The sequence below is a fragment of the Microtus pennsylvanicus genome, chromosome 14 (assembly GCF_037038515.1).
Source record: "Microtus pennsylvanicus isolate mMicPen1 chromosome 14, mMicPen1.hap1, whole genome shotgun sequence".
Taxonomy (NCBI): domain Eukaryota; kingdom Metazoa; phylum Chordata; class Mammalia; order Rodentia; family Cricetidae; genus Microtus; species Microtus pennsylvanicus.
This window is the reverse complement of record NC_134592.1, coordinates 56629040-56642756: the sequence shown is the minus strand read 5'-3', so window position 1 is coordinate 56642756 and position 13717 is coordinate 56629040.

Sequence of the window (13717 nt, the reverse complement as noted above, 5' to 3'; positions counted from 1 at the left end):
TGTCACAAATGCTGCTTCCTGTGTTCTGTCTGTCAACCCTACCTGTCGTGGTAGGGAAAGAGCTGAGGTCTTCCAGCATTGTCTGTGAAGACAGAATTGGGACTTTGGGGAATAGTGACTTCTAGGAGCCTCAAAAATAGCCACCAGGACTCCTGAGAACGCATTGCCATCCCTTTTCACTTCCAGTCTCTGACTCTAAGTGGTAAACAAGTTTCTGCTCCATGCAATGGCACCTTGCTGCAGGAGCAATTGTGGGGAGTAAAAAGCTTCAGGTTCCCATCCCACCCCCCCCCCATCCCTTAACCCCACCCAGGAACGCAAGGCTGTGGTGATAACCTTCACCCCTTCCCCAGCCTCCTCTCCCTTCCGCTCCCACCAGCACTGTGTTCTACTTTGGATTCAGTCTTAACAAGTTCCTGCTTAAACTCCTTCTCAGATAAAAACTTGAGGAACTTCGAAAATGGGCTGAGGAGAAGACTCAGCAGTTAAGAACACTGGTGGCTCTTCCAGAGGACCTGGGTTCGAGTCCCAGCAACCACGTGTCAGTGACAATGGTCTGTAACTCCAGTCCCAGGGAACCTGATGCCCTCTTCAGGCTTCTGTGGGCACCAGTACCAGACAGACACACAGTACATAGACATACATACTGGCAAAACACCCATGCATATAAAATAATCATTTTTAAAAGTTTTTTTTAAGTGGGTTACTAAGATGGGTAAATTTTCTTTAATCCCGCACTGAATTTCGTAAGAGCACTGACTTTTTGTTTGTCTGAACCAGCTATGGCCGAACTATAAATGTTCGATTACTTCCTTGACAGCAAACGTGCATTTCGATTGCTCCTTGCTGTATATTTCCTTCGATCGGCTTTATCTTCCACTAACTATGCTCTGATGCTCTATTTACATCCAGCCGCAACTCTGAGACTTTATGTGACTTCTTGCCCTCAGGAACCAGCGCAGACAAATCACTGCTTAGTCACAGCACCAAGAGAGGAAGATTCCGATCTCCCAAAAACAGCCATTTGTTTAACTTATTTGGCTGCTGAGAAATTGTGGGGAGGTTGTGAATGCAGACTGGGAAGGGTTCCCCACCTCTTCAAGTTCTCTTTGGAAAATGTGAGAGCCTTTTATCCCTCCAGCTAGCTGATGAGTTTATGAGGACACTCACGATATTATTGCTATTTTGTTTATCTTAGGTAGAAATTATAAGTATTCTTAACATCTACTCACTTTGAGTTAAAAAAAAAAAACCTTGATGTAAATTCCATGTTATCCCCAGTCCCAACAAAGAAAGGTAATTCCTTAACCTTTATGCCAATTGGAAAGGTTGCCTCTCTGCCAGAAGCAAGTCAGGGAGTATGAGACCCTTCACAGGTGGTCAAATGTATCTACCCAAGAGATAGATCATTGCGCAGAGAAACTGGACTCCTGAGTTCTAATCCCAGGTTTGCCCCCACACAAATTCACCATTAGTCAAGAAATTACTGAAAGGCAGGAATTTTGTACAATCCATTGTTTCCTTTTTTTAGATTCTATCATTTTTATTTTGTGTGTACGGATGTTTAGCCTGTGTGTGTATCTGTGCACCATACATGTGCAGTGCCCACAGAGACCAGAAGAGGACAATCAGATCCTCTGGAGCTAAGAGGGCTGTGAGTCACTTTTCCATTTTATATTTTTAAATTAATCCACGTTGGTGCAGCTAATGCTATTTTCCACTGAGCGGTTATGTAATACTTTAACACATAAATATACCATTTCCTAGCTATTCACTGTCCGATAGTGATTATTTTGACTGTTTTCAATTTTCCTTCATAAAAAGGACAATCTGGGGCTGGAGAGATGGTTCAGCAATCAAAAGCACTAGCCCATCTCCCAGAGTCCCAGGGTTCAAATCCCAGCACCCACATGGCAGCTCACAACTATCTGCAACTGCAGTTCCAGGGGAATCTGACACACACAGAGACATATGTGCAAGTAAAACACTAATGTACATAAAATAAAAATAAATCATTAAAATAGAAGGGGCTGCAGAGATGGCTCAGAGATTAAGAGCACTGACTGCTCTTCCAGAGAACCTGAGTTCAATTCCCCCCAGCCACATGGTGACTCACAACCATCTATAACGAGATCCAGTGCCCTCTTCTGACATGCAAAAGGAACACTGCATACACAATAAATAAATAGAGCTTTAAAATAAATAAATAAATAAATGGCAGCCACCTGCCTTGCAGTGACCAGTTTCTCCACCAGAGATGCCGAAAGCAGAAGTGCTGGGTAGGAAGAGGGCATCTTCCTATCTAATTTCAAATCATACCCCCAATGTCGGGGATTATTTCCCATTTTCATCAGAAGCACAGCCAGTAGACTTTTAGTTTTTTTCTATACATTGTAAAAATAGAGTAATATTGTGAGGTGCTGCGTTTTCACTCCCTCGCTAGCTTGGTGAGGGCGTGAACCTTACAAATGTTCTCTAGACGCTTCTTTTCCTCTTTTGTGAATTACATATTTGTGCTATTGGCCCATTTGTCTGCTGGCCTTTTTCTTTCTTCTTCACATATAGAGTTCTTTTTTATATTCCAGATATTCCCCATCACACGTGCTGTTGTTGTTCCCTCTGGAAACAGCAATGCAGCATTTGCTGACTGTGTGACTATGATGCGGCCTGAGAGCCATAGCCATAGGATGGACAATCACTTCATAGCTCACAATAGGACTGGAATATCTCCATTATTTAGCCTTGAAGACCCAACAGTGGAGTACATTAAATGTTATGCCTTACTCAGATCTGAACCCCCAGTTCTTAGAAAGGCATCAATAGACTACTCAGTCAATAAATGTTGAATGAATTAAGTATTAGACTGCAAGAAATCCAAAAGAGCCTCCAATTGTCCATCCCATAATAAGATAGATATCCCATAACAATGTTATAAGAACTATAATGAAATTTGGCATGCAGCCAGTCTAAAGAATGAATTCTATCTCTGCTCTACTCAGATTCTCTTAATCTCCATAGAAGTTGGAAGCTGGAGCCACAATGACCACCTCGAGAAGAGCAAATAGAAACGAAGCAATCCTCCAGACCACTGGACCCAAGGTACAGGTCCGTTCAGACTGTACCATCCCACACTTCTTCCTCTGGGTATCCGGGAAAGGACTCTGGGAAGAGAACTGTGCCTCCCTCTTGCCCATTTCTTGCTCCCTTTCCCCGACTCCCATTTCATTGCTGCTTCTTCTTCCTTCACTCCTGTTCTATTCCACAGAGCGCTGAGCCCAGATTTTCCTGGATGAAGGCAGCCCACAGCTCCTTCAACACCTGGACTATTATAATTTCTGTTGACAGACACCAGAAATGCCCTTCCGCGTCTCCATACATGTACGTGTTTCATTTGTTCATCCTTCTTGCTCAGTTGGGGTTCTTCAGAACCATCTGGCCTCATGATTTCTAGCTCTTTGCCCATCAAAACGTACAATTCTTCAAAAGGATGGAAATGACATTGAATCTGCCTCCTCTGAGCAACTGAGGTTTGCATTTGAATCCTGTTGTTTTGGAAACAAGGTTCCTTGAACCTTCTACGATGGTTAAAATATCAGCGAGAGACGTAACACTTCTGCATTCATTCCTTATCTTGCCCAACTCACAGATGGTCCAAGGCTAGAGTGGAAAGACACCATGACTCCAGACAGCTAAACTCCAGCCTTATGTCCAATCTCATCCACGTGGTCCTAGACAACACATAAGACCTTCTTGAACTTCTGTTTCTGTTTTTGTTTTGGATTGATTTGAGGATTTTCTTAACATCAACACTGTTTCTTCCATCTCTTTTTGACTCAGAAAGATCAAAGGAGAGGATGAATGTGGAAAAGCACTTGGGAAACTAAAACACTGAATAAAATTACATACTTGAATGCTTTCCTCTTGCTATAAACAGGATTTTAGCTCAGATGTATATAAATAAATTCTGAGTATTAGAGTTTACTAGTGGTTGTTATTTGTGTGTTATGTGTTGTTCACACACAAAAAAAAAAGTGTGGCCAAGATTTGAAGTTTACGTGCCATCGAACAAGAAAGAATGAAATAGGACTTCAAGAAGCAAATGGTGGGAAATACTGAGAAAAATATGGGGAATGAATGACAGGGGAATTTTATGTCTCGTAGTTTCCTGACATGTGTCTTCCAGGACCAAAGCTACCCTCTTCAGTGTTCTCCATAGAGTCGTATGTTTGAACACGCATGCCCTAGCTATTAACGCTACTTTTGGAAAGCCGTTAAACCTTCAGGAGGTGGAGACCTGCTAGAGGAAGTGATTGGTCCCTGGAGGTGGGCCTTCAAATATGAACCCAGCCCCACTTCCTGTCCATTCTCTGCTCCTGACTGTAAAGCGGTGTGACTACCTGCTCCACACTTCGGCACCAGGCCTTCCCTGCTGAAACAGACGGCATTGCCTCTTAACCATGGAACCAAGATAAACCTTCCTTCTTCAATTGCTTTTTGTTGCCACAATGAGCGGAGCAACTAATATACTGCTGAAATAAGAAGCTCCCATAAAATGGAATTCGTCTCAATTAACTTCTCTCCCAAGGCTCTGCTTAGGTAGATAAGAGGAGTTCAGATAAAACTTCTTCCTATGCTTCTTGACAAATGCCTTCTGATCCAAACCAGGAGTAATAAGGGTTCCCAACAGCAAGGTGTTGCACGGGAGGACCAGGGATGAGAAATAGAAAAGACAAAAGCAGTGTCTGAGACCAGGAGGTCTTGCATGAGCTGATGACTTATGCCAAACAAGATTTTTAAGTACAGCATCATCTATACTATTTGCAGGGGTGAGCAGAGAGCTAAGTCAGACAATGTGGGCCAAGGGAACACAGGATACCTCAAACACAGCAGCCTAAGGACTGATAACCACAGCCTACGGGCAAGAGTCAAGTCCCCAGAAACCGCAGCCTTGACTCCTGTAAGGCACCGGCTCCAGTGTCAGACAGACTTTGACAAGTCTGTTTCTGGACAAGGACACAGAACTAAAGTTCCCTTTGTCCTTTCATTGGCACCTCTAAGAAAGTCTTGGGTCTGACTGGCTCCCTGCAGCCTTCAACTCAAAATAATCCTTATATCACAATGCATATTCTAGACCCCTTCCAAGGATAAGCTGAATTCCTAGTGCTTAGAACGAAGGAACAGATGTTCAGTTAATGTAAACTTTTTTCTATTTACTTTTACTGTGGACATTTTCAGATGCATATTTAAAACTAGGATGAGTAATATAATTAACTTTCAAGTACCTGTCAATCTGTTTCCACGATTATCAACTCCTGGGCAGTCTTGCTTCCCTCCCTCTATTCCCCTCTAAGTATGTGGAGCAATTCTCTTATATGCTCTTGTGTCCATAAATTTAAAAAGGATTCTTTTTCAAAGATCTATTTCATTTTAGGTGTGTGTGTGTGTGTGTGTGTGTGTGTGTGTGTGTGTGTGTGTGAGAGAGAGAGAGAGAGCAAGCGAGCAAGCGGGTGCTGGCGGAGACCAGAAAGGATGTCAGATTCTCTGTAGACAGAGTCACGGATGGTTGTGATCATCCTAGCAGGTGCTCTTGAAGAGCAGCACACGTTCTTAACTCCTGAGCCAGCTCTCCAGTCCCTAAAAGGATTTTTTAAAGGAAACATGTTGTGACACTGTAGTAATACGGGCGGCGGGGCTGCGTCCCCAGCACCCCGGCTGCCTGGCTAGCTTATGCCCGAAATAACAACACACAAACTGTATTCATTTAATCACTGCTTGGCCCATTTCTATCTAGCCTCTTCTAGGCTAATTCTCACATATTAATTTAGCCCATTTCTAATCATCTGTGTAGCGCCCCTAGGTGCGCTTACCGGGAAGATTCTAGCCTATGTCCATCCTGGGTCGGAGCTTCATCGCGTGCGTCTGCCTGGGAGCTGGGAGCATGGCGTCTCCCTGAGGCGTCTGCTCCCGAGAGGAGAGCTGTGGAGTCTGAGCTCATTTCCTCTTCCTCCCAGCATTCTGTTCTGTTTACTCCACCTACCTATGTTCTAACCAATAAAATGGGCCAAGGCAGTTCCTTTATTAGCCAATGACCTTCCTCCATCATGACACCTAAAAATTAACAATAATTCCTTACTGTTGTTCACTATGCAGCTAGCTCATAAAAAGTCTCTCAGCTTGAGCCGAGATCCTAGTAAGAACCCATTATTTTATGTCTACATCCTCCTCCACCATTTTGGCCCTGTAACGAGTTGCCGAGGAAACCAGCCTGTCCTGTAGCATTTCCAGCCTGGATTCTGTGGACTGTACTGCCATGCTATCATCTAGCAAGCTCCTTTACCCACTTCTTTTAGCAGGTAGATCTAGGTTTGAGCCGATCTGTCTTTGATGTCTTCTTAAGTCAAGAACACTTTGAGCCAAGCATGACAGCTTACACCTTTAGTCCTAGCACTTGGAGACAGAGGCTGGAAGGCTGCCAAGCGTTCTCAGCCTAGCCTGGGCTATATAGCAAGTACCAGACTGGAGGTGGGAACTCCTTAGCAAGGCCTTGTCTCAACAATAAAGCCATCTTGTAGAGGGTGCTCTGCCTGGTCGGCTCTGTGTCTGGGATATTAGCAGTCTGTGATGAGGGTTAATAGCACCCACTGATCCATTAGAAGTCGCAAAAGCAAATGTTCCCATTCTCTTTTTCTGTTTTCATGTATTAGCTAGAGTTCCTGTGCAGAGAGACTCTTTCCTGAATACGCAGAACATGAAAGAAGAGTAAGGTAAGTGTTTGACTCCTTCCCTCTGCTTGCCTGATTTCAAATCATGAGTCTGTTCCCTGGCGCTCTAAAAAGGGTTATCCATTCAGGTGTTTTCTTTAAGCAACTTTTCATGCTAGTGGATTTAAACATAATTCTGTTTCTCAGCTATTGCAATAACTATTCTTGTTGATGCTCAACTCACCCTGTCTTTGACCAATGGGAGTCTTCTCAAGTTAGTTTTGGGAGCTCCTTTAAAACGTCTCATACTCTTTACTCACACCCTTGACGTCTAGTGTAACGGTTAATGCTGACGGACAACTTGACAGGATCTCAACCCACCCAGCAAACACGCACTGGCTATGCCTGAGGGAGTTTCCAGATGAGGTTAATCGAGATGGGAAGACTCACCCTAACTGTGGTTGGCACCATCCCACAGGCTGGGGTCCTGGACCAAATTAGAAGAAGAGAGCAAGCTGAGCCCCAGCATTCGTCTCCCTCAGCTCTCTGACTGTGGACACAGCCGCCCACACTCCTGCTGCCACGCCTTCCCTGCCCTGACAAACTGTTCCCTCAAGCTGTGAGCCAACATGAACTTCCTCCTTCCGTGACTTTTCTCAGGCATGTTGTCATAGCAACGGGAAACACAACTAATACACATAAACACAGCATGATGTCCCACACTTAGGCCTGGAGCCTGCCATTCCTTCCAGGTACTCTCTGTGATAGTTTGAATGTATGATATATTTGTTCCCCCATAAGCTCAGTGAGGGGCACTATTAGGAGGTGTGGCCTTGTTGGAGAAAGTGTGGTCTCATTGGAGGAGGCTGGATGACACATACTCCCTAGGGCTGGCTAGTGTTGCAGAGAGTGGTGTCTGTGCTGTGACTATCAGGTCACATGCTCTTCCTCAAAGATTTCCCAGACCTGACCAAAATGTCTGTTCCTCCAGACACAGCAAAGCGGCTGACCCAAATAACCTCAGAAACAAGAATGACAGGAAGCAGATAGAGCCACTGTCCCCTAGATCCTCAGCCTGGGTTATTGGGATCTGAGATGAGATGAGAGACCGTAAGGAGCTCGGATTTTTGGTAAAGAATATAAGTTTGATCATGAATGCTTGACAAGAAGAAAAGGAATAGAAGACCCCTCTACAGTCGTCTACTTCCCGGGTACCACCTGAAACACAGAAATATCAAAATACCAGTTTCCTTTGAGATAAATGGCAAGACAAGCAAGTGGTCAGTAACTCCCTGGCAGAAAGAAAGTTCAAATTTTAATCAAGAGAAGCAGATCTCAAACACTATAATTTTATCTCCTAAGTGCCTGTTGCACGGTTCCCAGTACCAGCCTTCCACGGCCAGATTCAAATGAAATGAGCACTAGCCTCCCAGGAAGTAATAAAGATCCATAAAGTTGCTGATAACAAAACTGCAAGGCTAAAGATGGACCAGTACAAGGGCTCTGTTTTGTTTTAACAAGCAAAGAGCCAGTAAATTTTTTTAAAGCCCAAATAAAACAATATGAGACAAAAATATCAAGTTCATTTTGTCTTGGCCATCTGCTGCTGTGCATGGGCCCTGCCCTGAAGTGTGGCTTATATATCCAGCGAGACGCCATCGGAGAAAACTGTTTCTTCCTTTGTAAGCATTTGTCAGTTGTAGACAGCTCATTGGTTAGGGATGGGAGGTCAAGCCCGCTTCCCCCTCTCAGTACTGGGAACCCTTGTGGATTGAACATGTGGAGGTCCTGTGCATGCTGCCAACATCTGTTGTAGGTCTTTTGAGACAAAGTTTCTCCGTGTATCCTTGGCTGTCCTGGAACTCACTCTGTAGACCAAGCTGGCCTCGCACTCACAGAGATCTGCCTGCCTCTGCCTCCCAAGAGTTGGGATTAAAGATATGGGCCCCCATGCCCAGCTACTTTATTTCCTTTTTTTTTTAAGGAATTTCTTTATCCTTTTTCTTTTCTCTCCAAAGCCTGCATATATATATATATATATATATATATATATATATATATATATATATCACTGTAAACTGTGAGAGGTTTTCTTTTCTGTCTGAATCTGTCTTTACTGTACGTCTCTATCTTTTTCTGACCACATGAGTCCTTTAATCTGCTAAGCAACATGACTAGGATTCAGGCTGCAGCTTTGGTGGCTGGCTCTGCCCTATCCCTTAGCTTTCTGAGAGTCTAGCTTCATGGTGGAGGTACTGGTGGGAGTCATGTTTCTTGTCACAACTCTGTGGAATTTCAAGATCCATGCTACCACCAAGAAGCCTGTTACCTGCTGCTCATAAACACCATTTAAGTGTTTGGTAGCAGGACCTCTTAAAAGAGCTGCCAGGGTTTTGCTGCAAACACTGAGTCAGGAAGCCTTTCTTAAAAGAGCCATGCCTCTGCTTGCCTCCAGCAAACAGAACTTGCCAGAGTAAGACAGTTACCAAGCAACTGTGCTTGACTCTGTTCTTGTCTGTCTAAAATATTTTTTCTGAGCTTTCTCAGGTTTTATGCAGAAATTCTTGCCAAACATTTGGGCACCATTTGTAGCACTACTAATAATGCTACCGTCTCTGTTAATTCATATGTGCATCAGACCTGTTGTGTTTGGGAGACACGGCTTTCTTGGTGTCACCCATCCCCTCTTACCCTAACTTTGTCAACCTCCTCTTCCATAGAGCTCCCTGAGCCCTGAAGGAGGGCTTTGATGGAGACATCCCATTTGAGACTGAGTGCACACTGTCCAGTTGTGGGTTTCTGTGTTAGTTCCCATCTACTGCAGGAGGAAGCCTCTCTGACGCTGAGTGAGACGCTGATCTATGGTACAGCAGAATGTCACTAGAAGTCTTTTATTGCCATTTTCCTTTAGCAGAACAATATTTAGGTTTCCTCTAGTCCCACAGGCAATCTGGTCTCGGGCTCTTGACCACCCAAGCAGTGTCAGACACAGGCTCCAGCTCACAGAGTGAGCCTTAAATCCAATCATGCAGTGGTTGGTTACTCCCACAATGCCTGTGCCTCTATGGCGCCAGTATATCATCGACAAGGACCCAACAGCTGATTGGCCCGAAGTTCACTAGAAACTGACCTGATATCAATAGACACTGCCTACCTTAGACACATCTCAAGTTTTACTCTTTTCAATATGTACAGTCCTGCCTGCAGTCAGGCCTACCACCCTGAATGTGGCAGGTCTCATCTTATTGTGTACAAGAAGAATGTTCTCCAAATTTTTGTGTTCTGTTCCTTTTTATGTGTGTGGTGTGTGAATGCATATGCGTGTTCACGTGTATATGAGCATACGTGGATGATAGGCACGCACACCAGCGCTTGTGTGTGAAGCCCAGAAGTTGACATTAACATCTTCCTCCATTGCTCTCCACCTTATATACTGAAGCTATGTCCCCTCTTGAAGCCAGAGCTCACCTATTTAGCTAGCATAGCTGACTTGTTTGCTCTGGGGAACCCTATCTCTGCCTCCTGTGCACAATGAGATTACAGGTATACTGCCTTGCCCAGCGGACCTTTATGTGGGAGCTGGGGATCCAAACTCCCAACCTCGTGATTATACAGAAAGCCCTTTACCCTCTGAGTCATCTCCCCAGCCCCCAAGTACCATTCCTTTGTGATAAATAGTTCTGTCTTTAAGTTATTTATTTTTCTGTTCTTCAGTTTTACTATTTACTCATCTGATCTTTCAACACTTTGTTTGGAGATTTCCTCTGGTAAATCTCCCGCATCGTTCTTACACAAAACACTAGAACATATATGCCACTGAGTAGATTTCCTTTTTAACTAGCTGTTCAATAACACGTTCATCATTTCTGTGAGCTCAACAGAATGGCTCTGCCATCCAGATTCCTTCCATCTCTCTGTCCATCATTACGTGGGCACCCCTACGATCAGGTTGACTCCCAGCTCTCTCCTTCCTTCCTTAACATCCATAGTCGTAGCATGAACCTCAAAATCCTTCTCGCCTCTGTTCATGACCCAGTTCCCAAGCTGCTTCCACACATGCCGATATTTGTTACTGCAATGGCCTGCTTCTCAGGGCTTCTTCTCATCTCCATCCATCAGACCGTTAGACCACAACACAAGAGACTGGACAGCGTCCTCATAACAGAAAGGCGTTTCTTGGGGTTTGGAGGCTCAGAAGCGCAACATGAAGGTGCTGGCAGATTTGGTGTTTGTTAATAATCCACTTCTGGTTTGGAGACAGCCATGGTCTCATAGAGTCTAAGTGAGCTCTCTGGGATCTCTTTTATACACGTACTGATCCCATGAGTAAGGGCTGCACGTTTGTCATCTAATCATTTGCCAGCGGTCCCCCCACAAATACTGTCACACCTCCGTAAAACACAGTGTAGGAGTTTTAGGTGGACGCAAACTTCTGGTCTATGGGGCTAACCAAAGGATGGATGTGTAATGAAGCAACAATGAGACCAAATGAAAGGGATGAGGAATGAACGCATACAAAGACGAATTCTTCTAAGAAGTTACAGTCAAGCAAGCTCCTGAGAGGCCCAGAGAGTCTAAATCCAATAAAGGGACAAATTTCTCACTTAAATCTACGCAAACTAAATGCCTGCAGGACAGCTTGGACGCCGCCTTTCTCAAGGTCTCTACTCTCTAGCGGGGTGTGGCCTGCACCTTCCCACCAAGACAGAGAAGGTAAACATATGGGAAATCAAGAATCATATGAAGCTATTTCATCTGTACTATAATTATATTCAATTAAATTCAATCAGCAATAACCATCCGCTAACCCCTTCAATACCCCAAGCAATATGCTCTGGGTTGTGGCGGAGCACCAGGAGCGAGCGAGGTGAGGCTCCTGCCATCGGGAGCTTATGATGAATAAATCACAGACTAGTAGGAAAATTTGCTTTAGGCAAATTGATTTCCTCAATTGACTTTTGGTGAATTTAATTTGGCTAAATGACTTTGGGGAATTGAACTTCAGCAAAACTGATCGGCTGCCCATGTGAACAACTGACTTCAGAATATCATAAATGCCGTAAAGGAAATACGGATAAACGTCCTCTGACGCTAACGGGGGCAGTGCAGGCGGGTCTTGAGGAGTGTGTAGGAGTTCAGCGCGTGAAGAAGGTTAACCACATAAAGTGTGATATCAGATTCCAGGACTGCACAGAGATCTTATCCATGCTCCCTCAAATGGACTCAATACCCTGCTCGCACATCCAAAAAAAAAAAAAAGGCTACTCTAGATGACAGAGACAAGAAGGAGTTTTGCTAAATTGAAACAACTATGTTTGTGTTTTTATTTGTTTTGGGGTTTTTTTTTTTTTTTTTTTTTTTTTTTTGGTTTTTGAGACAGGGTTTCTCTGTGGCTTTGGAGCCTGTCCTGGAACTAGCTCTGTAGACCAGGCTGGTCTGTGTTTTTATATTCTTCTCAGTGCTTCCATGGGACCTGCTTTTTGCTGTCCAGGTCCCCTCCACCTGCCACCACCCTTAACGAAACAGAACACACCTGGCAGTCAGGGACTCTCGAGAATATTCCTCAGACAGTCCTGGCAGTCAGGGACCCTCGAGAATATTCCTCAGACAGTCCTGGCAGTCAGGGACCCTTGAGAATATTCCTCAGACAGTCCTGGCAGTCAGGGACCCTTGAGAATATTCCTCAGACAGTCCTGGCAGTCAGGGACCCTTGAGAATATTCCTCAGACAGTCCTGGAAGTCAGGGACCCTCGAGAATATTCCTCAGACAGTCCTGGCAGTCAGGGACCCTCGAGAATATTCCTCAGACAGTCCTGGCAGTCAGGAACCCTTGAGAATATTCCTCAGACAGTCCTGGCAGTCAGGGACCCTTGAGAATATTCCTCAGACAGTCCTGGCAGTCAGGGACCCTTGAGAATATTCCTCAGACAGTCCTGGAAGTCAGGGACCCTCGAGAATATTCCTCAGACAGTCCTGGCAGTCAGGGACCCTCGAGAATATTCCTCAGACAGTCCTGGCAGTCAGGGACCCTTGAGAATATTCCTCAGACAGTCCTGGAAGTCAGGGACCCTCGAGAATATTCCTCAGGCAGTCCTGCTTAGGCTAAGACAACAGCTTTCCCAGCTTACAGAAGCCCCTGGTCTTGAGCAGAGTTCTCTTTCCAGCTTCCAGTTCTCATCCTACAGCAGCTCCCTGTCCCTTTACAGCTAAAACCAGTCCACCCTTCTCTCTCTCTCTCTCTCTCTCTCTCTCTCTCTCTCTCTCTCTCTCTCTCTCTCTCTCTCTCATTTTCATCTTCTATAGGTGGAAAAAAACCCAAACAATTGAATACCCTAGGCAGGAGGCTGAGGCTTGTTCATGACATCACTCAAGTGTATCAATTTTTTTTCTGCAATACACACCCCCCCCTCTCTGTTTCTTTCTTCCTTGGAGCCTCCACCCATGAAATTGAAAGATTTCTAGTAGAAATTCCTTTGTTGCATCAGCTTTGGAAATATAGATTACAGTCTTCTGTGAAAAACATTTATTACCCTGAACTGTGACTCGGGCGTTGTAGCTTTTCCGGGGTTATAGATTTTCTCTCAGCTAAACTGAGGCTCTACGTCACAGTGACAGTTGTAATGTGTGTAATACCACAGTACCAGATTCTATTACACACATAGTTTTGCTAGAGGTTTACGATGTTGAAAATATTTCTTCTCTTTTCCAATCCCTTTCTGGGCCTGTTGTGTAAATATATGAGAACCTGTAACACCAGAGTCAATTTCCAGATGAGATGTGAGGAGAACAGTGGTTTGTCCTTTAGAGAAGAGAGGGAGACGGGGCGAGAAAGGGATGCCAAGCGCCCACTAATGATATTCAAGCACAATATTGAATTGTAATAAAAGATAAATGAGAGAAGGTGTGTGTCGTTGTGAGGGATGGAGAAGGTTACAGAATGCTGAGGCCAAGAGAGGATTTATCATGGATGTTGCTGCAGGCGTTTGTGTTGAAAAATCTTCAGACTTATTTGCAAG